The following is a 23,366-nucleotide window of genomic DNA, read 5'->3' as shown; positions in this document are numbered from 1 at the left end:
AACCAAAATCTTTCTCACATTTTCTCCAAATCTTAGGGAAAAATAATTTCTTTATTCATTGTTTCATTATTTATTTTTAAATTCATCCATCCATTCATCCACTCACCCATCCATCCTTTCCTTTATTTATCTACCTATCCACTTCTTCAATAAGTATTCACTGAAGATGTACCATGTACCATGTGTCAGGTAATCTGTCATATGCTACAGATAGAAAGATAAATATGTTGTGTCTCTGCGAGGCTTTGGTATCAGGATGATGTTGGCCTCATAAAATGAGTTAGGGAGGATTCCCTCTTTTTCTATTGATTTCAGAAGGAGTGGTACCAGCTCCTCCTTGTACCTCTGGTAGAATTCAGCTATGAATCCATCTGGTCCTGGACTTTTTTTGGTTGGTAGGCTATTAATTATTGCCTCAATTTCAGAGCCTGCTATTGGTCTATTCAGGGATTCAACTTCATCCTGGTTTAGTCTTGGGAGAGTGTTAAGTGTCCAGGAAATTATCCATTTCTTCTAGATTTTCTAGTTGCTTTGCGTAGAGGTGTTTACAGTATTCTCTGATGGTAGTTTGTATTTCTGTGGGGTCAATGGTGATATCCCCTTTATCATTTTTTTTATTGCATCTATTTGATTCTTCTCTCTTTTCTTCTTTATTAGTCTTGCTAGCGGTCTATCAATTTTGTTGATCTTTTCAAATCTTCAAGGAGTTTATAGTCTAGATAACAATGGACTACAGTAATAAAGGTGGAGTTGAAAACAAATAAGGACAAAAAAAAAAAGTCTAATTGCTTACTTCATTGAGTGTGTTACTGGGGGACACTGTATGGTCTAATGGAGTCTGTTTTTCACTACTCACTCTTCTTGTCCCTGCCCCCATTGTGTGTAAGTGCTGGGATCTTCCCCTTTTGTATCACTGTAACCTCTTTAGATGTGGAAGGACATCCTTATTACAAGGACCTGAGAAGTGTATCCTGGGCTTCAATTTATCAGATGTGGCCAGATATAAATGAAACTTACTATTGCTGGACAATCCTCAGGCAACTTGCTATTGGCTGCCCTTCCTGGATGACAATGACAAGAGAAGCAATCATTGCTTCTTAGCACAGGTGACATCTGGCTACTATATGTACTGCAGGCCCTGAATCAGCTATTGCATGATTCCCTGTTGCTAGTAGTAGCTAGTTTCACCAGGCAGAGAACTTGCAACCTCTCCATACCAACCCTTCTACCTCCTTCGTGTGCTCTCTGTTCTCTCTATCATCTGCATCTGGTGAAGTCAATTATTTCCTTTAGATGCAGGGCATCTTCTATTTTCCCCAGTCTATTAAACTAGGTCAGGCCATGGAGTCTTCCTGGCATTTGCAGATGGGCAAGAATATTGTCTTGTTCTTGAAGCAGCAAGGAAGCAAGCTGATTTTACATTTATAGTTCAACCTTATTAGTTAAATTAAGAAAGTAAACTTTGTACTATTTATTTTTAACCTTAAAATATATACAAAACAAGTTCCCCTAGATTTTTTTTTTTTGTCAAAAAGATACATCTTTTCTGAATGTGGCAGAAGTGCTAGACAGAATGATGATGATAGAAGTAGTTTCAAAGAAATTAAGACCACACAAATTTGTACTATGTCTGTGTGGAAGTATAATCTTTCATATCGAATTTAGTTTGTAACTAAATTTGGTAGCAAAGTGATAAACACTAAGTATCATATGCGTAGTGGTACTGGCTGATGAATAAATGAAACTTCCAGAACTGAAATGGCATTTACATATAAAATAAGTTGAAAAGCAGAATTCCTTGAAAAAGAAAAGATTGAATAAAAAGCCAATAGAATCAAATGTCACATGTAAACAGTTTCATATGTCACATGTAAGCAATGATTTGTGGGCTTCTTTTAAAGTACACTCCTATGTTTAGAAGAATACAAGACCAGTGAAGGATGTTTGCTTGCAGATGTTGGCACATCTATAGCAAAGAAGGTAGTTCAAGTACTACTTTCCAAGGACACCATAAATCAATATATTTAGGACCTTGCTAATGATATGGAAAGCCAACACATAGAACAAATAAAGCTGTCAAATATGTTACCAAAACTTGATTATTTTCACAGGTAATGCTAACATGGCAATTCTTTTACTATATATGCAATGTAAACATTATGGTGATATGAAGAATTAATTCTTTTTTCTACTTATTGCTAATAAATAAACTAGCTCTGAAATGTATAAGACAAAGTTGAATTGCATTGTTAACAAATATATTTTGAAGCTTAAGTTTTATGGGGAAATGTATTCTGATAGAAGAGCTGAAATGTCATGAAAACTTCCTGGAGTAGTTATTCACGCTAAAGAGCTTTGCTGGAATATAAATCAATATGGTGCTTCCTTTATCAAGAAAGTCTTACTATAAATAAGAAAAAGTCTTTACTATAGCAAGACTGCCAGGTACACCTATACTCCCAGCACTTTGGGAGGCCAAGGTAGGTGGATGGCTTGAGCCCAGGAGTTTGAGACAAGCCTGGGCAATATAGGGAGGCCCCATCTCTACACAATTTTTAAAATTAGCCATGTGTGGTGGAGTGCACCTGAAGTCTCGCTACTTGGGAGGCTAAAGTGGGAGGATCACTTGAGCCTGGGAGGTGGAGGTTGCAGTGAGCTGAGATTGTGTCACTGCACTCCAACCTGGGTCACAGAGCCAGACCCTGTTTAAAATAAGCAAAAACAAAAACAAAAAACCAACAGCTGAACTAAATAGTTTGTGTAGTCACATAATAAAAAATGCACTAAATTAGATACCGTTTCTTTATTATGTGATAATATGAAAGTCAGTCATAGCCAACTGTTATTGAATGCTGAGGTGCTATGGTTATCAAGGGGAAAAGTTATTTCAAGAATGTATGACTACAAAGAAAACTTCTAGTGATTCTGCTAAGTTAAAAAACTGTGTTCTCAACTTTAAAATAATTTTAATTTGGCATTTGCACTTGCTTATTTTTCTGATGTATCTGGTAATTTTAATGATTTTGATACTTGTATGCAAGGAAAGAAGGCAACTTTTTAAAATGGCAGATAAGTTGAAGAGCAAATATGAAAATTTAGAAACTAACAAGAACAGTTTCTACATATCATTACGACATATTCCAGCCTTCAATGGTATAAGTAATGATCTTGATATTGCACATCTATGAAAAGTTGAAACTAAAATCCTTACAAGTTTGATAAGACAATTTGAATTGTCTTTTCCTTTTTTCTATTTTTTTGAGATGGATTCTCACTCAGTCTGTTGCCCAGGCTGGACTGCAGTGGCACAATCTTGGCTCACTGCAACCTCTGCCTCCTGGGTTCAAGCGGTTCTGCCTCAGCCTCCCGAGTAGCTGAGATTATAGGTGTGCAGCAGCATGCCAGGTGGTGGCATGGTGTATTTTTAGTAGAGAAGGGGTTTTACCATGTTGGTCAGGCTGGTCTCGAACTTCTGACCTCAATTGTTCTGCCCATCTTGGCCTCCCAAAGTGCTGGAATTACAGGAGTGAGCCACTGCACCTGGCCTGAATTTTATTTTTCATCAAAAGAAGAACCACACATACAAATTACAAACCCAGAATCCAATTTTTTCACTAAAAGATAATTCAAATTAAACCTTAACTTTATAGGATAAATTATTGGAACTGGCTACAATGAAGGATTGATGATGAATTTTGTAAACACAATACTTCTTTCTTTTGAATAAGAGTTAAAAATAAAGACTTGCTTTAAAATCTCTTCCAAATATTTTCATTAATATTCCTCTATAATGCTGGTTTCTCTACTCTGAGAGATATTAAAACAAATCATAGGAACCCTTTAGAAATACATTAGCCCCTACAGTAGCACTGATGTTAATCCAACTTAGGTTAGGTAAACATTCAGTGAATCAAACTCGTTCACATTTGAAACTTTAAAGATTGATTAGCAAAGTGTTTATTTGAATTCTGCGTATCGGCATTTAATATGAGGAATCACTGTTTCACATGTGACTTTTTGCATAGTTACAACCGTGAGGTACAACATTTTCTGAGTGTGATAGTGAGCTACGTTATTGCCTATATGATTGCTTTCAATCAATGCATCAGTTTTATTTTCTCTATGTTATGTTTCTTCTTATATTTATTGAAATGTAATGGCTATTGAGTTTAATAATAAAAATATATTTGGATTTTTTTCTATATATATTTTAAATTTTATTTTCTAATAAGTTCTGTATATTTATTTATAAAACTATTGCTATGTGACAGATTTTAAAACTCACTAGAGTGAGTTATTCACATCAGATAGTTGGAGAAGCACAGAGGGGGCAAAGAAAAGTACCACAGAAAAGAACAATAGGAAAATGAGCAAATAGGCAATTTACAGAAACCGAAACCAAAATTCTAACCCACATAGAAAGAGATACTCCATCTCACTAATAACCAATGGAATGCAAATTAAAATAATGATGGAATCTACTTTATATGTATTATAGTGGCAGAAGTCAGAAAGCTAAATTATACCAGTTGTTGGCAATGGTATGAAGATACAGGAACCTTTATATACTGCCAGTGGAAATATGGACTGGGTACAGCTATTCTAGAAAGCAATTTCGTACCACTTAGTAAAGTGAAGTGTTTCCATACACATTGACTCAGCAGTTCTGTTCCTGAATAATAATCCCAAAGAAATTGCCACATTGACTTATAACAAAGATGTTTCCTATGTTTTGTCTGACATTCTATTGGCCTCATGGGTGTCCGGGTCCTCTGGTGCACCAACAACTTCCCTTGCAACTTATCCTATGTGGGATTTGTACCCACGACTGCAGTAAATGATTCTGCAGGCCTGCTCAGTTCAGCCATCAGAGGCCACCAGGATTTCTGAGTCCTCCCACTACTGCGGGGCTCAGAGGGAGGTTCATTTCCAATTAACTGATTTAGTGGATTGGTTGCCTTTTACCCCAGTGCCTACTCTTTCCCCTTTCCCCATAGGCAACATTTCCCATGTGCTTAATATCCATTTATTATCTGTGTTTATGTTCCTATACACTTCATATTGTTTTAAGTATCTATAATAAAGCAGCAAATTACTAATCCAGGGACTCTCAAGACTCGGTCCTGAATCTCAGGAAGCTTCTTAGACTGTAATGGAATCCTTCATCCTTCATCCTTTGACAAGTTGTCTCCTCTATTTAGCCTCTAAAATTATTCTCCAGTCTCTGATCTTAATTAAGCAATTTAATCTTTGGTAATTTAATCCCCAGTTTTCCCTAATTTGTTAACATATTTCTGTTTCTTAACCTCTCCTTTCATGTTTATATGAACTTCTAAAACTATGTGTTGATACTGACAAACTACCATTCTTAAGGATCTTTGTAATATGTAACATATATAAAATGCGCAGAAAGACAAATCCCACATAATCTTACTCATACATAGAATCTAAAAATTTGATCTCACAAAAGTCGAGAGTAGAATTGTGGTTACCGGAGTCTGGGGTAAGAAAGAGGATATGGGGAGATTTTGGTCAAAGGATATATAACTACGGTTATATAGGAGGACTATTAAAACAAATGTTCAGAATAGGCAGAGACAAAAGTAGAGAAGTGATTGCCTGGGGCCAGTGGAGGAAGGGAAGAATGGGTGAGTTGAGAGTCATAGGGAATGACCACTAATGGTTATAAAGTTTCTTTTTTGGGTGTTCAAGATGTTCTAAAGTCGATTGTCGTGATGGACGCAGAACTCTGTGAATACCATTGGATTGTACATAGTAAATGTGTATATTATATGATATGGGAATTATATCTCAATAAAGCTGTTAAAAATAATAATATAGTAAATACTATAGTATTTGACAACAAAAACTGAAAATTAAAAAAAACTAAAATTGAAAAAAAGGTGGTTTCAAGTTCAATATACAAAAATCATCTGCCTTTCCACATACCAGCAAATAAAGAAAAATAGAAATGGAAAAATTTAAACAATATCTTTTTTTTTTTTTTTTTTTTTTTAAGACAGAGTCTTGCTCCGTCACCCAGGCTGGAGTACAGTGGTGTGGTCTTGGCTCTCTGCAAGCTCTGCCTCCCAGGTTCACACCATTATCCTGCCTCAGCCTCCCAAGTAGCTGGGACTACAGGTGCCCGCCACCATGTCCGGCTAATTTTTTTTTGCATTTTTTAGTAGAGATGGGGTTTCACTGTGTTAGCCAGGATAGTCTCGATCTCCTGACCTTGTGATCCACCCACCTCGGCCTCCCAAAGTGCTGGGATTACAGACGTGAGCCACTGTGCCCAGTCAACAATATCATTTTTAAAAGCATTTAAAAAGACAAATAAATATGAATACATTTAACAGTCTGTTCTCTGGGGGAATATATATTATACATAATATATATTTATTATTATTTATATTCATATAATTATTATTTATGCAGATGTAATGGCAGTTTGCTCTATAGCAAAATAGTAGCTTAGTTAATGCACATTTAACTGGAGAGAAGATTATGTTAAAACATTCTGTAATCAATATACATACATGAAATACTTGGAGCAATAATGTAACTCTAAAGGCAAAACTCGCTTTACTAGTTGTTCCAATTCTGCCATAGGAATTCAGTATCTTCTTAGCTTTTCCTTTCCTTCAGTGTCATCTGTGCTCTGTGCTACTCATCCTCTGGTCTTCTTATTTTTCATTGATATTTCTTCTTATATGGCTTAGAATTACACAAAAGAAGATTACTGGCTTTTTAAGGTCCCTCTCTACCCTAAGATTCTATGAGTCTGTGATTTCTATGGATCGGTGAATAACAACTGGAATAAAGTTGGTTTACAAGAAAAAACAACTCAGAAAAACACAATAGATAAAAAAAGCTTTTTCATGCTGAAATGATTCCAAGTCACCAAAGACTGTAGCAAATCATTTTGGGGAAAATGACTTAGAGAAAAAAGTCAAAGGAATTGTATTGTTCAGTTCAAAAAAAATAATTGTTCAGTTTTTTCAGTGTTTAGTTAGCAAAGTTGGTATGGGAACAAACATCAAGAAAAATTAGTATATACCTTATCCACTTCTCTGTTTTGAAAACTCTTTTTCTTTTTTTTCAGTGTGAATTTTTCTTTTTTATCAACAGACCCCATGAAATTATGTTGCAAATTTATGTAAATAGGTCTTATGTCTAATGAAAAATATTCCAATGCTTTGTGCTAGTAGATTCTATCACAGAAAAATCACTAGCACCTAGGTTAAGTCATATTATGTGATGTGTTAAAATGGAAGTAAATGTCTTTCTCCAATACCTTGTTTCTCTGCTATTCTTTCCTTTTAGTTTTTGTTTTTATTTTCAAAAAGTGTCTTTTCCCTAAATGGATTCTGATATCACATCAATGTGAAGAAATAGTGCATATCCTGGTGATGGAAGGCTATTCTCATCCCAGTCTGTTGGGAAATACCCTCTGACCTGTCACTCCTCTCTGTAAAACTGAGACTAATTTAAAGATAAATTGTCCAGAGCTACTGTGAAGCAGAAGCAAAGATAAAGTTAATGGGAATGTGATTCGATTTATAAAAATCTGATTTACCCACAACTTTTCAGTAGCACATTTATAACATCAAATGAGGAACATCTGTACTAAAGGAAACAACAAATTCCTTGAGCTTTCATTATGAAAAGAAATCAAATTGTGAGGAAAGACAAGATATATAGGCAATTACTCAATATCAACATGGCTGACATGTTCAACTATAGCTGGTTAGAAAAAAATAATTAAATTCCTTGAACCATAAGCTTGTTCTCTTTTTTTATCTCAAGACTGACTTAGGGAAATAGAATAGTGATTGGTATATTGTGAAGTAAGACAGGAACGTCATACATTTTAGAAGAGTTGTGATGGTGAGTGTTATACTTGACTATTTGATAACAGCTTCTTAAACAGAGACAGTTTATAAGCACCCTGTGCTCTCTTGCAATTTGCAGATCCCCTCTAATTACTTTTAATCATTTGACTTTCTTGCAAATAGGTTGGGATAGAAGCGACTTCTGGGACAACACATTTACAAACAGGTGTAAACTCCCTACTCTACCTTTCTCTGTCACAGTGGAATCTTCATCTGCCAGGATTGCTGAAAGAGTACATGGGACAGAAGCTTCACTGACCTGCACTAATGTGTAGATGAATCAGAAATAAACCCTTTTTTTTGGTATTAAGTCACTTAAGTTTGGGGGTTAATTTGCTACCATAGCATAAACCAGTGTGTATTGATGAATATGACTCCATAGATGTTGCTAATCTAGTCTTCAGACTAATTTTATTGCTCTGTCATCTTTTCAAGCATTTCATTTTACTCTCTGAAAACAGAAACGTCTTAGGGAGTTAAAGCGAGTAGAAGACAAATTCTCATTGTTCCTAACTTTTCGCTCCATTTTAAAGCTTTCGTTTTTGTTCTAGAAATGGTTTAATAGGATCATATTCTATACTACTAGATACAGGTAAAAATATGAAGGCTTGTGCTAGGGCACTACTTTTACCAGTAATTTCATCAGTTGACTATTTTATAACTATAGGTAGAAACATCTTTCAATCAAATCAGTCCATGTGCTCCAAGGTTGTTACTAAATTTACAAAACAGATATGTACACAAATGCTTAAAAATGATCTGACAGTTAATAAACAGGCACTAAGTTGTTAACTTCAAGTCAAGTGAGAGAATATGCAGCCCTGCTAAGTTTTTTTTCAAATGTTCTAGGAGCATACATACTGTTCAAATGTGAATTTTTATTCTGCTCTTGATAGATGCTAGAATTTAGGAAGTGATTTTAAACACAAAATCTATTGTGAAAGGCAAATTTTTGCACAATAATTTCAAATGCAGATACAATGTGCTTGCATTTGCTAATGTTAGGTTGCAAATTGTGCATTTAATTCATTAATTAACAAGTATTTAATGAAATTATCAAGATTATTATTATTGTTGTTTGAAATTATCATTAAATTATTATCAGGGATTTATGTACAGTGATTCTTTCAGTTCCACAAGAGCCCTATGAGAGATTTACTATCATTATCTCTAATATCAAATGAACTTGAGAAGCAGCAGAAGGAGTAGTAACTTGCTTGAGGCCACATGGCTAGGGAGAGATGTAGTCAGGCTCTGAATGCAGGATACCTAGTTCCAGAGTCTTCCTTCTTAAGCCTTATATTTTACTAAATCTATTACTACTTGTACTAAATCTATTACTACTTGTTAGTATTGTGTTAAGCACTTCATGGATGATATTTCAATTATATCACTCTAACTATAAGGTATATATTAATATCCTAATTTTTAAAGGTAACAATATAGGAAAGAAAATAAGTGTTGAATAACTGGACCAAAATCCCACTGCAAATCAGTGGTGCTGGGAGTTGACTCCAGATCACACTTAAAGAGAAATCAGTTTGATTTCCAAATGATGGGGTAAACAAAACAATGGTTCTAAAAAGTATACACATGATACAGTGCAAGATCCTGTACAAATGATAAATGTGGCAAAGCCTTCGTGGCCCTCTAATATACAACAGAATAGTCTTCATTCATATTTTAGTAGGGTTGTTAGATTTAGGAAACACAAACAAACACATACACACACACACAGGACTCTCAGTTAAATTTGAATGTTGGATAAACAATTAATTTTTAAAATATTGATAGAGACAGGAGGCAGAGAAACTCTAGGCAGGCAGGGGTGGGTCCCTGGCAAAACCTCACCTTCAAACTGGAAAGTCTGAAAACAGCGGCCCAAAGTGAAAAATTCTATACTTGTGTGCCTGCTGTCTCCTGATTAATTCTTTCTGAATGATGTAATTCTAGCAATTGAATGTTGCTTTTTCCAAAACTACCTATGACCTACCCCTCTCCCATCTTGTGTCTATAAAGACCCCAGACTCAGTGGTAGAGAGAAGTGGCTGGACATCAGGGAGAGGTGATTTGACTTCAGAGACAGCAGCTGGACATCAGAAAGTGGCAACTTGACTTTAGAAGAGAGAGACGGAAAGGTGGCTCAACTTCAGGAAAGAGTGACCTGCCCTTTCTATCTCATCTCCAGCTCTCCTCTCTGCTGAGAGCCACTTTCATTGCCCAGTAAAATTCTCCACATTCACCATCCTTCAATTCATCCACGTTACATCATTCCTCTCGGGCACTGGACAAGAATTTGGGATGCACAAAGTGCAGGTACCCAGGACAGCTGTCACAAGGCCCTTTGCCCTTTCTGGTGGAGGACAGCTGCCCCACATCATGAGGAGGCAAAGGGCCCACTGAGCTGATAACACACACTATGTGTGGATGGTGGAGCTAAGAGAGTATTGTAACATGCCCTCTGGGGTCATGGGGTTGCAGGCACACCCATCGGGATGCTGCTGTGAGACCTGCACGGAGTTTGATCCTGCCAGCCCTGAAGTGGCCAGTCGGTTCCTGCACTCACTCACTCAAGTTCCCATGCTCGTTTGCTTGCATGCTCCCTCTCATGAGGGGTTGAGCAGGGCAGGCTGAGTAAACTGGGCACCCCTGTCACAAGTTCCACGAAGGGGTCAAGAAAATGTCCTGTATCAGTATATTTATGTCCTATGCAATACTTGAGACATAATTACACTAAAAAATCATTGTTTATCTGAAATTTATATGTAGCTGAGTCTACTGTATTTTATTTGGCAATCCTATTTTCTAGATGATTCCTCATGTGTATGAAATACGTACATATTTACCACACTCAAGGCACAACTCCTTTTTGTTGTATCTTTGGAGTAAAGGCAGCATAAAAATCTACAGTCCATTATAGCTATTTATTTACCTAGAATTGGCTGGGAAGATGGGATGAGATAGTTTTTAATCCTTCTTCCAGCATATGGGATACATAAACATGGGCAGTCATAGAAATTGAAATTATTTTTTGCATCAATCTCTAGTAACAATGTGTCAGCTTCTCCTGCTTATAAATGTAGGCACATATGCTCACAGAGCAAAAAATCAAATGTTTACCACTATTTCACACACATGAACTTGAAAGATAATATTAACCTTCTTAAAGTCACACACATACTACCAATAGATATTGCTGGATTAGGCTTCTGATAATTGAATTGTTGATTTGCTAACATCACTCAAGAATTTATTTATATATTAGATTCTAAGAACATCTCTCAGATTGAATATAAATTACTGTGTAAATCTCAACTGCGTCATTGTATGTTCATCCCTTCATCCATAACAAATCACAAAGTAGTTTGAATATGAAAGTACTTCAAAGATTTGATTAAAAGTAGTACATTATCATTGTTTTATCATTTTTATCCATTTAAAAACCTTCTCTACTTATTCTCTATTTCTTCCTCTCTTGGGTTGGGAGCTATAGAGAGCAGTAATTGCTATGTAACAAACAATAACCTCTAGTGACAAAATATCTGTTCTAGGGTGAAATGTCTGCTAAACGAACAATAAATATAATTAAAGACTTGTAGTTGCTTTGGAAAATTTTTCTAAGATGTACTTTACCCCTCTCTGTTGAGTATTAAAATCATCTGAATCACCCCAAGACTTAGTTCAGTCGTTTCCAATTTTCATTCGTTCTGTCTCATCTTCTCTGAAGTTCCTTGTTAAAGTGTGAAAATAACTTGTAATGTGTTTCATCTTCAGTGGAATGATAAAACTCACATATATTGACACAAAATTTGTGAAAAGGAATACATGATACTGTGTAAATATGAATTTTACATGTATATTTACAATATATAAAGAAAAAAGGACCAAGCATTTTTTATTGCAGAAATAGGATAGGGAAGGACTGAAGTAATCATTTGATTTCAACAAATCACATCTCACTCTGTTCATCATTTTGGCTCCATCCAAGAGGTCTGAGGGCTGTGAGGGACTAATAGTAGAGTTCCTACTTATCTGTACAATGTCAAAAATTCATAAATTTTAAGTCTTGTGATCTTCCCCCTAATTTTTTTTCTGGAGTTTTCTTGATGAATTATGAAATGGACTGAGTTGAAATGAGAACCATGGAAAGTTGATTATTTACTTACAAAAAATCTAAAAATAATATTTCTTTTAAAATAAAATGCAGAATAAAACATATCTAATGAAATACATTTTTGTTTAATTTGAATATCGCAATGGTATACTTTGAGAATGTTTCCCAATAAAAAGGCAGAAATTCCTAGTAGACACAGTGTTTAGTCATCTTCAGTAGGAAAGAGTGTCCTACATTCCTCACTTTACTAATTCTAGGAAAGTTATCCTGGAAGGAGGTTAAATTGCATGGATATACATCTCCATCAATATCTTTATCATCTGTATACAGATTTTGCCATACTCATGTAGGTTTATGTACAACTTTCAAACTCTGAAGGTATTCTTAACATTAAGGAAGGAGTGCACTAAGTCATCCTCATTATTACTTAGGAGATCTCCTTTTCTACTTGTATGACCCAGTTAGTGGGCTTCATCGTAGCACTCAAGAGAATGATAGAATTCAGGAAATTCAATTCCAGATGCATGGACTCAGAGTAATCTTTTCGAGTCAGAGTACATTGGTACCTGGGGAAACATTACATGAAATCATGTGCACTGGATAGCTTTTATGGAGTTCATTATCAAATGGGGACATTAGGCAGGAATCTGGCAGAGAAAATGTAATCAGGATTTATAATTAAGTGAGAACAGAATTTACAAACTTGATTATAATTGTAGGGTTTCTAGGCCCTTTTCCAAATATCAACCACAAGCATTGCAAATATAAAATAAGAATTTGTATACTAAGAATTATTTATTATGATTTCAGTAGCAGTCCTGGAAGCTTTGACAGATTTAATCTCAGATTAAAAAAAAAAACCTCAATCCTTCCAAAGAAAGTTTAGTTAAAGGGTGTTTCTGGTAAATCCAGTCTAGAAGTATCTAAAATAATTGACATAATTCAAAACAGCTACTGAAGCTGAAATTCATTGCTTTTTTTAAAAAAAATGGAAACAGTACTGCCATCTTTAGATGAAAGAATCTTTTGACAGACAGTCCCAGAGCAAAAGTTCACATATTTTACAGGTACCTCTTTTCCTGGTAGAACTAAAAATAGTTTTTTCATGTCCTTTTATTTGTTTCACTGCTGATTCTCTTAGGAGTTTGCAAACAATACAGTTTTTGGAACTGGCAGCCAAGGGGCTGTAGACATTTCAGCTGCTGAGAACAACAGATAAGTGAAAGAGTCACTACCTACTGTAGAAGCAAAGGCTTGAAATTAGGGTGACTCATTGCTTAATGATGATAAAATATATATAACATCTAGCCAACAAGATGAAGGAGAGTATAATACATAATAGTTCAGAGTTGGGTTTTATACCTAGACTAATTTGGATGTATAACCTGGCTATGTTGCTTACTAGCTCTGAGAACATGGCATTATTATACTAAACCTAAAACTCAGAGTCCTCATGTATTAAAGGGGCTAATAGAGCCAAATTTTTATGAGGTTCAAAAGTAATATGTAAAATATATTCCTGATACATAGTGGATGCTCAAATAATGTAACCTGTTTTCATTTTTATTATTTTACTGAAAAGTTCTTAGCTGAGTTTTTAGTCATCTATATAACCGTGCATTCTTTTAAAGGATATTATAATTCTTCTCTGACTGCACATAGTATATATGTGTACCTGCTTGCTAAGATACATAAGTAGGGACTAGGGTTTTATAATGGGGATAGAAAAATAAGTACAGATATTAATTATAGTGCTATTTTAAGGTTAAATATAGGAAACACTTCAAAGACTTGAGATCCCTGATTTTGGTTGTAAATAAAAATCAAAGTTATTGACCACCTCAAAGTACCCTGATTTCATGGGCCTTAAAATCTGTTGAGTGAGGCAGAAGGTACTCGCTCATGGAAAGCTGGGCCAGGAAAAGACTGATGGCCAAAAGGGTAACCCAGAGTGAGAGCTGCGTGACCAAAGATGAAGCAACCTGGACTAGAGGAACCTGGAGGCACACACACAGCAGCTGTGTGGTGAGCCTCCCTGAACTTAGGTCTCTTTTGGGAAATATGGGTAATCATGTGGAAATCAGGCCTCACAGAGCTCTCACAGAGAACCGCCGACCCACAACAGTGAACTAAGTAGGACATTCATTGTCGGAACCAATAATATAACTGATCATGAAAATCTAAATGAACGTAGTGGAGAATGAACAAAAACGGATCCGCCTTCCCTCCAAAAAGGAATGTGCAATTATTCCTTAAAAAAGATTCTTTAAGGCTTCTCTTGGTAATCTGAGAGAATAATTTTTGAAAGAGAGTTCTGGCTGCTCCTACTGCAGCTGGCAGAGCAGAGCCAATAGGGATCCCTGTGCAGAGCTGCAGGAGCTGTGATCCCAGCAGGAAGACGCTGGCAGGGATAGTGCTGTGGGTTTTGCTATCTGTCACAGTTCACCAATAGGATTCTTTTTACCAAACAGATAAAATTTCATGGTGTATGAGTTTTTTGTTTGGTTTTGTACAGTTCCTAGGAATTTAATGTTAAACATATAAAACACATTGTTACATTTTTGGTTTTCCCTTCTTATACTTCTAGGGTTGTAATGATCTCTATCTATTATAATGGTAACACATACACACACACATATATGGAAGATACATAATAAGAATAATTTATTAGACAGATATGTGAATGTGAGGATGGCAGGAGTAATAAAAAAGAGCTGCTGAAGTTTTGTTTAATCTGTGTTGGAGCCTGAGGAATCTGTCCTTTGAGTTATTTCTGGAAAATACTGTCTTATTCAATGCTATATTTTGGCACCTAACATAGGCCTTGAAACATGGCAAGTACTCAATAACATAGCGACAATAATGAAAATGCATTCTGATATGGTGAGTCACACATAAATGTATAGTAAAACAATAATTAATGTTCACTAAATGCTGACTATAGGTTGGGTACTGTTTCAAATAACGTGCATATATTATTTCATTTTATCCTGAGGAAACCTCTATAAGGTGGTCAGATTTTGACCACACTTAAATTATTAAGTAACTGAGTCACAGAGTGGTTAATTAACTTGGTTCTAGAAATGTAATTAAGATGTGACAGAGGAAGATGGGAATTCAGCCGGATCTACCAGAAAGTCCTGAATTTAACCAGGCAAGCCTTGCCACTCTCAGAGAGTAAAGTGATTGGATTAATGAATCTGTTGATGCTGAGAAAGGGCTTATTCCTATAGCTGTAATTCTCTAAACTAAATCCAGGTAAGAGTCCAAATATAAAAAGGATAATTTTAAAAATTATATACGTGTCTTTTATAAAACAGAGTTATGCTTACTATTGTTACTGAAGAGACAAACTTTGAAATATTTTGTTTAGCATCAGACAAAATACACTTCAATACACTATGTAGTCTATTTATTCTTTGAAGTAAAATGCTTTTTACTTTAATCTGTCTGAAATTTGTGTTGTTCATGTTAATACTATTTTTTCCTCAGTGTGTATATGGCATGAGTGTGAGCGTGAGTGAGTGTATTAGTGTATTTGTATTAATACCTTTTCTAAAAGAAATACAGAACCAAAGATTCCTCTTTAGATGGCATTAAAGTTGGAAGAACAATAAAATAGGAAAAGTGGAAGTAGGAATTTGTGCATGTTATTCTGCTTTGGTTGCTAACTTTTTAATTGACTCTTTAGAGATGTATAGTTATAGCATGATAGACTTGTCGTTATTCTTTTCTCTGTGTTTTTCGATGTAGACAGAAGTGAAATTGCAAGACAGTCTATTTCAGGCTTCAAACAGAAGAACGAGTACAGCAGTAAAAGGTATATGATTCTTCTGTCAATCAGATGAGTATGTATAGCATTTTCTCTTCCATGCAGTCCCACCGCTAAACTGGTCCAAGGCCAGTTTAATGACCACTCACCCTATGTGGCCCAGTGGCTTGAAATTGATGCCAGATTTTCTTTCTCCACTGGATTAGCATGACATCTTATTCATATTTTGTATGCCATGAAGTAATTCTACTCTGTGTGATACACACCCTGTGTTTCTTGCTTATTCCCTCTGCTTTTGCTCTCTGTGCTTTTGTCACACTGGTCTTCTTTCTATTCCTCAAACATGCCAGGTCTGTGCCTGACGTAGGGCCTTTATTTTGCCTATTTCTTATGCCTGGTATGCTTTCACCCTTACCTTTGCTTGCTCAGTTTCTTCTTGTCATTCAGATGCCACCTTAAATGTAATTGGTTCTGAGAGGGCTTTCCTGACAACCTGTACTAGGGCACTCCAAAGAGACAGAACCAATAGAATATATAGATAGGTAGATATATGAGATGGGGTTTATTAGGGGAATTGGCTCATATGATTATGAAGGCTGAGAAGTCTCAAGGTAGGACATCTACAAGCTGGAGAATCACAGAGGCCAGTAGTGTGACTCAGTCCAAGTCCAAAGGCCTCAGACAGGGAAGCCAAGGCTGAAAACTTGAGACCTGGTACAAGTCATGTAATCCAGAGGCTGAAGATCCTACAGTTCTGATATTCAAGAGCAAGAGAAGGATGTCCCAGATCCAGAAAAGAGAAAGTGAATTCACCTTTCCCCTGCTTTTTTGTTCCATCTGGACCCTTGCATAATTGGATCGTGATCACCCACATTGAAGGCAGATATTCCCTACTCATTCCACCAACTCACATGTCAATCTCCTGTGGCACAGTAAAAAATAATGCTTTACCAGCTATCTAGGTATCCCTTAATCTAATCACATTGACACTTAAAATTAACCAGAACACCATCCAAACTCAAGTATGCACCCACTAACTCCCACCTTGCCTTAAGTTATCTTCACAAGTAACACTTTCTGATATTTGAAAATGTATATTATTTATATGTGTATTTGTTCATTTATCCTTCATTGCCTCCACTAGAATGTAAATGATCAAATACTCATATAAACAATATACATTTTCAAATATCAGAAAGTGTTACTTGTGAAGATAATTTAAACAAGGTAAAGTAAACCTTATCTATCTTGATCACCATAGTACCACAGGCCCAGCACATGTCACAGAGTTGGCCCTTAATACCCACATATTAAATGTTGATAGAATGAAGAATGAATGTGTATTGAATTGAGTTCTTTCAGAAGGCATCCTTTGCAGCTCCAGCCCTTTAAACTATGGATCTTGGTTTATAAAGGAATATGTAGATTTAGGTGCTTCTTTTGGCAAGTACTGATCATCCTACTGAGTGATGCCATAGCTGGAAGGTAATAGTTTGCCTTATGCCAGATTGAAGTGTTTCATATAATCCTCACCTGATCCACCCATAATTCTTGGCATGCGAAGAGTAGAGTGAGGACGTAATGATATCAGAATTTATATTTAGCAACTACCATGCACTAGTATAATATTCTATGGAAATTATACTGATAAACAGCCTGATTCAAAATTCTCTTAATCCACCTTTCTAGAAATACAAACGCAAGCAAGCAGGCAAGAAAAATAAAAACAACAAAAACATAAACCTCACTACCAAGTTCTTGATATTGAAAAGTCTATAGTCACAATTTTCTAGTCATCAATGTTATTCAATCAATAATGTGATCTAAAAGCTCTCCTCAGTAAGAGTTGATTAAAGTGAAGCTCTGTCGCAGGTGGAATTTGAAGTAGACTTTGCCACTGCTATTAGTCCTGTGATTATGTTGCCTTACATACCAAAAGGGATTTTGCAGATATATAGTCAGTGGACCTTAAGAAAGAGGGATTATTGAGGTGGGCCTAATCTGATCATATGAGCCCTTTAATGGCATAGAATTGTTAGCAGAAGTTAGGGAGATCCAAAGTGTATGTAGGACTTGCCCCATTGTGGCTTTGACGATAAGTGCATAAGAAGAAATTTTAGTGACCTCTGAAAAGACAGAGCAGTCCTCAGCAAGAAAAGGGGATCTCAGTCCTACAGCCACAAGGAACTGGATGCCAATTATCTGTTCCTCATGTCATACTGATTGCAATTCCTTTGGATATATATCTGGTAATGGGATGGCTGGATAATATGACAGGTATAATTTTTGAAGAACTTCCATACTGTGACACCACACAATGGCTGTACCAATTTAAATTCTTACCAACAATGTGTGAGTGTTCTCTTTTCTCCATATCATTGCCAACACTTATTTTTTGTCTTTTTGGTAATATCATCCTAACAGCTGTGAGGTGATATCTCATGGTAGTTTTAATTTGCATTTTTCTGATAGTGATATTGAACAACTTTTCATATACCTGTTGATCATTTGCATGTCTTCTTTTGAGAAGTGATTATTCAGGTCCTTTGCCCATTTTAAATTGGATTATTTGTTTTCTTGTTATTGAGTTGCTTTTGTTCCTGATATATGTATGATAATAACCCCTTATCAGATGTATGGTTTGCAACTTTTTCTCCCATTCTGTAGGTTGTCTCTTCAGTTTTCTGGCTATGCAAAAGCTTTTTAGAGGGACACATTCTCACTTCTCTGTTTTTGCTTTTTTTGCTTATGGTTTGGGGTTCATATAAAAAAAAATCATTTCCTAGACCATTGCCATAGGCTTTTCCCCTTCATTTTGTTCCAGTAGTTTTATAGTTCCTGCTCTCATGTTTAAGTCCTCAATCCATTTTGATTTGGTTAATTTTTGGTGTGAGATAAGGGATTAATTTTATTTTTCTTCATGTAGATATCCAGTTTCTCCAACATCATTTATTGAAAAGGAAATTCTTTGTCATTGTATGTTCTTGGCATTTCTGTCAAAAATCAGTTGACTGTAAATGCATGGTTTATTTCTGGATTCTCTATTCTGTTCCATTGGTGTATGTGTGTAAGCCAGGCACAGAAAGACAATCATCAGCCATGCTGCTTTGAATATTATGTCTGTAGTATATTTTTTAGTCAGGTAGTTTGTTCTTTTTGCTCACTATCACTTTGACTTTTTGAGCTCATTTGTAGGTTCATACAAATTTTAAGATTGTTTTTCTATCTTTGTGAAAAATTTCCTGGAATTTTGATAAGGATTGCATTGAATCTGTAGATTGCTTTGACCAGTATGGACACTTTAACTATATGAATTCTTTCAATATATAACATGGAATATCTTTCCATTTATTTGTGTCTTCTTCAATTTCTTTCATCAATGTTTTGTAATTTTCAGTGTACAGGTTTTTCGCCTCTTTGGTTAAGTTTATTCCTAAGAATTTTATACATTTTTTGTAGCTATTGTTAATGGAATTTTTAAAATTTATTTTTTGAATAATTTCTTGTTAGTATATAGAAATGCTACTGTTTTTTGTGTGTTGATTTGGTATCCTGCAACTCTACTGAATTTCTTTTATTAGTACTGACAGTTTTTTTGGTGAACTCTCTCCATAAGATTTGGGTTTTCTCTCCATAAGATTATGTCATCTGCAAGCAGGGACAATTTAACATTTCTCTTTGGAATTCATAAACCTTTTATTTCTTTCTATTGCCTAGGTTCTCTGCCTGGTACTTTCAGTGCTATGTTGAATAGAAATGGTGAGAGTGGGTATCCTTGTCTTGTTTCTTAACTTAGAGGAAAATCTTTCCATTTTTCGCTGTTGAGTATGATGTTAGCTGTGAGTTTGCTACATATGACCTTTACTATATTGAGAGACAGTCCTACTTTACCTAATTTGTTAAGGTTTTTCTTTTAGTCATGGAAGGATGGTAAATTTTGTCAAATGCATTTTTTTCTGCATCTATTGAAATAATCATATAGTTTTTATTGTTTATTCTGTTAATGTGGTATATCACATTTATAGATTGATGTATGTTAATCCATCCTTTCATTCTGGGATAAATGCTACTTGATCATGATAAATGATCTCCCAGTAACAATTTTTACAACATCCCTTTTCTCTTGTTCTATCTGTTGCCCATGTCTACTCCTTCTACTTCCAATCTCTCCTCAAAGTGTCCTAGCACTTTATCAATGTTTACCTCATGTTCTCCTTTCCTCTGTCTTTCTTCCTGATTCTCCATTCAAGCAACAGATAACCTTAGTGGAGGATGGGAAGGGACAAGAGACTTGAAGCAGAGCAAATTAGAATTTTCTTTAGTAGTAGAAGTTTACTGTAAGGCTGGGAGATCTTATTTGTTCTTAATTTTTAATTCCATCACAGTTGTTTACCAATAGTACCAAATCCAATAAAGGAAAACCACAAAGTAACTTTCAGACTCTTTGTGTAAAATTTTACAGCAAGGAGGCATAATATTTCTAAAACTGTGGCCACAAGTAGTATTCCTTGGGAGTAGGACATTTATTAAAGATGGCTATGCGGCTGTGAAAATGAGGAAGAGGAAGAAGAATTGGCTAGGGAGAAGTTGTACCATGATCACTCCCTATAATTGCATTAGTTGACCCTATGAGGAGCTCTGGAGCTGACCGTGATGGTCTTTTACAGCTTTCTGTAGGGCTAAAGGAGCAGGATTTTAGCATTCCTACATTGATGTGTGAATGTCAGCCATTGCTGGAAGAAGGTGCAACTTTGAGCAAGGCAGCTTTCTTCAGCTAAGGCAATCTTTAAAGATAACTGATGATTGAATATCATCAGTTTTCATGAGAATTTAAAATTATTTCACTAACTGAATCCTAGCTTCCTGCACAGCAGACACAACTATATTAGAGCTTAATACCATAACAGACCATGTCTGTTGTGTATATAATTTAGTTGGGAGTGGAGTATCTTTCCTTAAAGACCATCTGCATATTTTAAGAGCAGGGGTAGCTTGTGTAGTTTAAGCCTCCAGATTCTAATTCAATTAGGTACCAGTGTGAAAGGTGCTGTGATGGGAATCTAATCAGGCCATCAATATTGGTAAAAGTGGTAATCAGTCAGCACAGCCACATCAGCCTGAGGAACAGAAAGTGCGTGTGTTTGACATTTATTTAACAGGAAGGCAATCATGTTGCAGTAACACATGAGGGCTGTAGCTCTGGGGACCACAGTAAAAAAGGAAGATTTGAATGTGAAAATGGAAAGACCAGATTCTTCAGGAAAGGCCTGGCAGCAAATATAAACTAGACCAAAATGAATAACCATATGTAAGTAGCATTGGAATTCTTGGGGGAATAAGTTCTTATTTCCTAAAGAGGGATCTAGGCTGTGCATCAGTGCATCCATTACATACTATGTCCTTTGTCTGCCAGAGATGTACTCAGAAAATATGTTATTAACTGCCACTTGCAGGGAATCTCAACAGAGCTTTATTATGGGATACTCTTAAGAACTCAGACTGTCAAGGGAAATTTGTAGGACAGCTTACCTCTGCTGATATAGAGTAGCATATGAGAGGCTACTTGAAGGTCGGAATGGGGAAATTAGCAAGTTAGGGATGTAAATAAATGTGGCCTGGGTCTGAAGTTCAGGGACTTAAAAGCCATTAAGGAGTACTACTTCTGCAGCCAGAAAGGTCACAGAAGATAGAGGGGAATGGCCCTAATATTGGAGAATATTCTTTCTTTCATGGCTTCTCAGGTGATTCCTGTGTTTTCACTGCAATTTCCCATTAAAATAAGCAAGGATTTGAGTTCAGGTGAGGTGTCTATTTGTCATCACCATTAGCTGGAGTAGTGGGTGCTGAATAATAGATATATCTTCCTCTGCTTTATCCCACTTCCCTGAAAGATTTGTTTAGAACATCGAATGACTTTCATTGTTTGAAAAATTGTGTGCCTTAGAATATTGAGTGAAAGAGGTCTAAATATTTTCTCACAGAACTATCAGAACACACGCCATAATTAATGGTTCTGTTAACTGATTTCCTTGTTCAATTATGAGCTGCATTGGGGCAGAGAGCAGGCCTCTGTTATTTTCCATCTGTACTGACCACTATTCCAAGCAGAAAACAGATTCTTGCCAATGTTTGTTGAATGATTGCATGAGTTAATGAGTGAATAAACAGATATTCTGTAGTGTTGCTATGATCTAATTGTATTTTTTTCATGAGAATTTAAAATTATTTCACTAACTGAATCCTAGCTTCCTGCACAGCAGACACAACTATATTAGAGCTTAATACCATAACAGACCATGTCTGTTGTGTATATAATTTAGTTGGGAGTGGAGTATCTTTCCTTAAAGACCATCTGCATATTTTAAGAGCAGGGGTAGCTTGTGTAGTTTAAGCCTCCAGATTCTAATTCAATTAGGTACCAGTGTGAAAGGTGCTGTGATGGGAATCTAATCAGGCCATCAATATTGGTAAAAGTGGTAATCAGTCAGCACAGCCACATCAGCCTGAGGAACAGAAAGTGCGTGTGTTTGACATTTATTTAACAGGAAGGCAATCATGTTGCAGTAACACATGAGGGCTGTAGCTCTGGGGACCACAGTAAAAAAGGAAGATTTGAATGTGAAAATGGAAAGACCAGATTCTTCAGGAAAGGCCTGGCAGCAAATATAAACTAGACCAAAATGAATAACCATATGTAAGTAGCATTGGAATTCTTGGGACTAGAGTGATGGTAGTGTGGTGGCTCTGTAACCTCTTGAGAAAAGATTGATAGCTCTTTAGAAAAGGATGTAGACACATGACCATAACACACAGAGAAGTTCCCTCTACTGAGAAGGTGGTCCTTCCTTTAGAAACTATTTTCCAAGGAATATAAAATATGTTAGGTGCTTATGTCTTTCTCTCCTACTTTATAGTACACTGATGAGATGTTGTTGATATTTGTCTATATATTTCTACATAACATGCTTATTGTATTAGCCCAGTTTTACACTGCAATAAAGAACTACTTGAGACTGGGTAATTTATGAAGAAAAGAGATTTAATTGAGTTACAGTTCTACATGGCTGGGGAGGCCTCATAAAACTTAACATTAATGGCAGAAGGTGAAGGGGAAGCAAGGAATGTCTTACATGGCAGCAGTAGAGAGAGAGAGAGAGCCAGGGGGAACTGCCAAACAATTTTAAACCATCAGATCTCGTGAGAATTCACTCACTATCATGAGAACAGCATGATGGGAACAGCCCCATGATCCAGTCACCTCCCACCAGGTCCCTCCGTCAGCACATGGGGATTACATTTTGAGATGAGATTTGGGTGGGGACACAGAGCCAAGCCTTATATTCCTCCCCTGTGGCCCCCCACCCACTGTTAAAGTTTTAGTTCCTATCTACTTACTTTCAGCTATAGAAGATGAGGAGTTAAACCCTTTTTCACTTTTCTGGCCCATCACACACAAGCATACACAGATACACACTTATCGTAATTTTGGTTAGAATAATACACAATGTTTATGTTATTTCAATTATGCTACAAAATTCACAATTAAGCCAAAAGTAACTACTCAATGGCAAAAACCGTAATTGCT

This window comes from Chlorocebus sabaeus, chromosome 13 (assembly GCF_047675955.1).
Source record: "Chlorocebus sabaeus isolate Y175 chromosome 13, mChlSab1.0.hap1, whole genome shotgun sequence".
In the NCBI taxonomy this organism is placed as follows: Eukaryota; Metazoa; Chordata; class Mammalia; order Primates; family Cercopithecidae; genus Chlorocebus; species Chlorocebus sabaeus.
The sequence above is the reverse complement of the archived record's forward strand: the minus strand, read 5'-3'. Positions refer to the sequence as shown.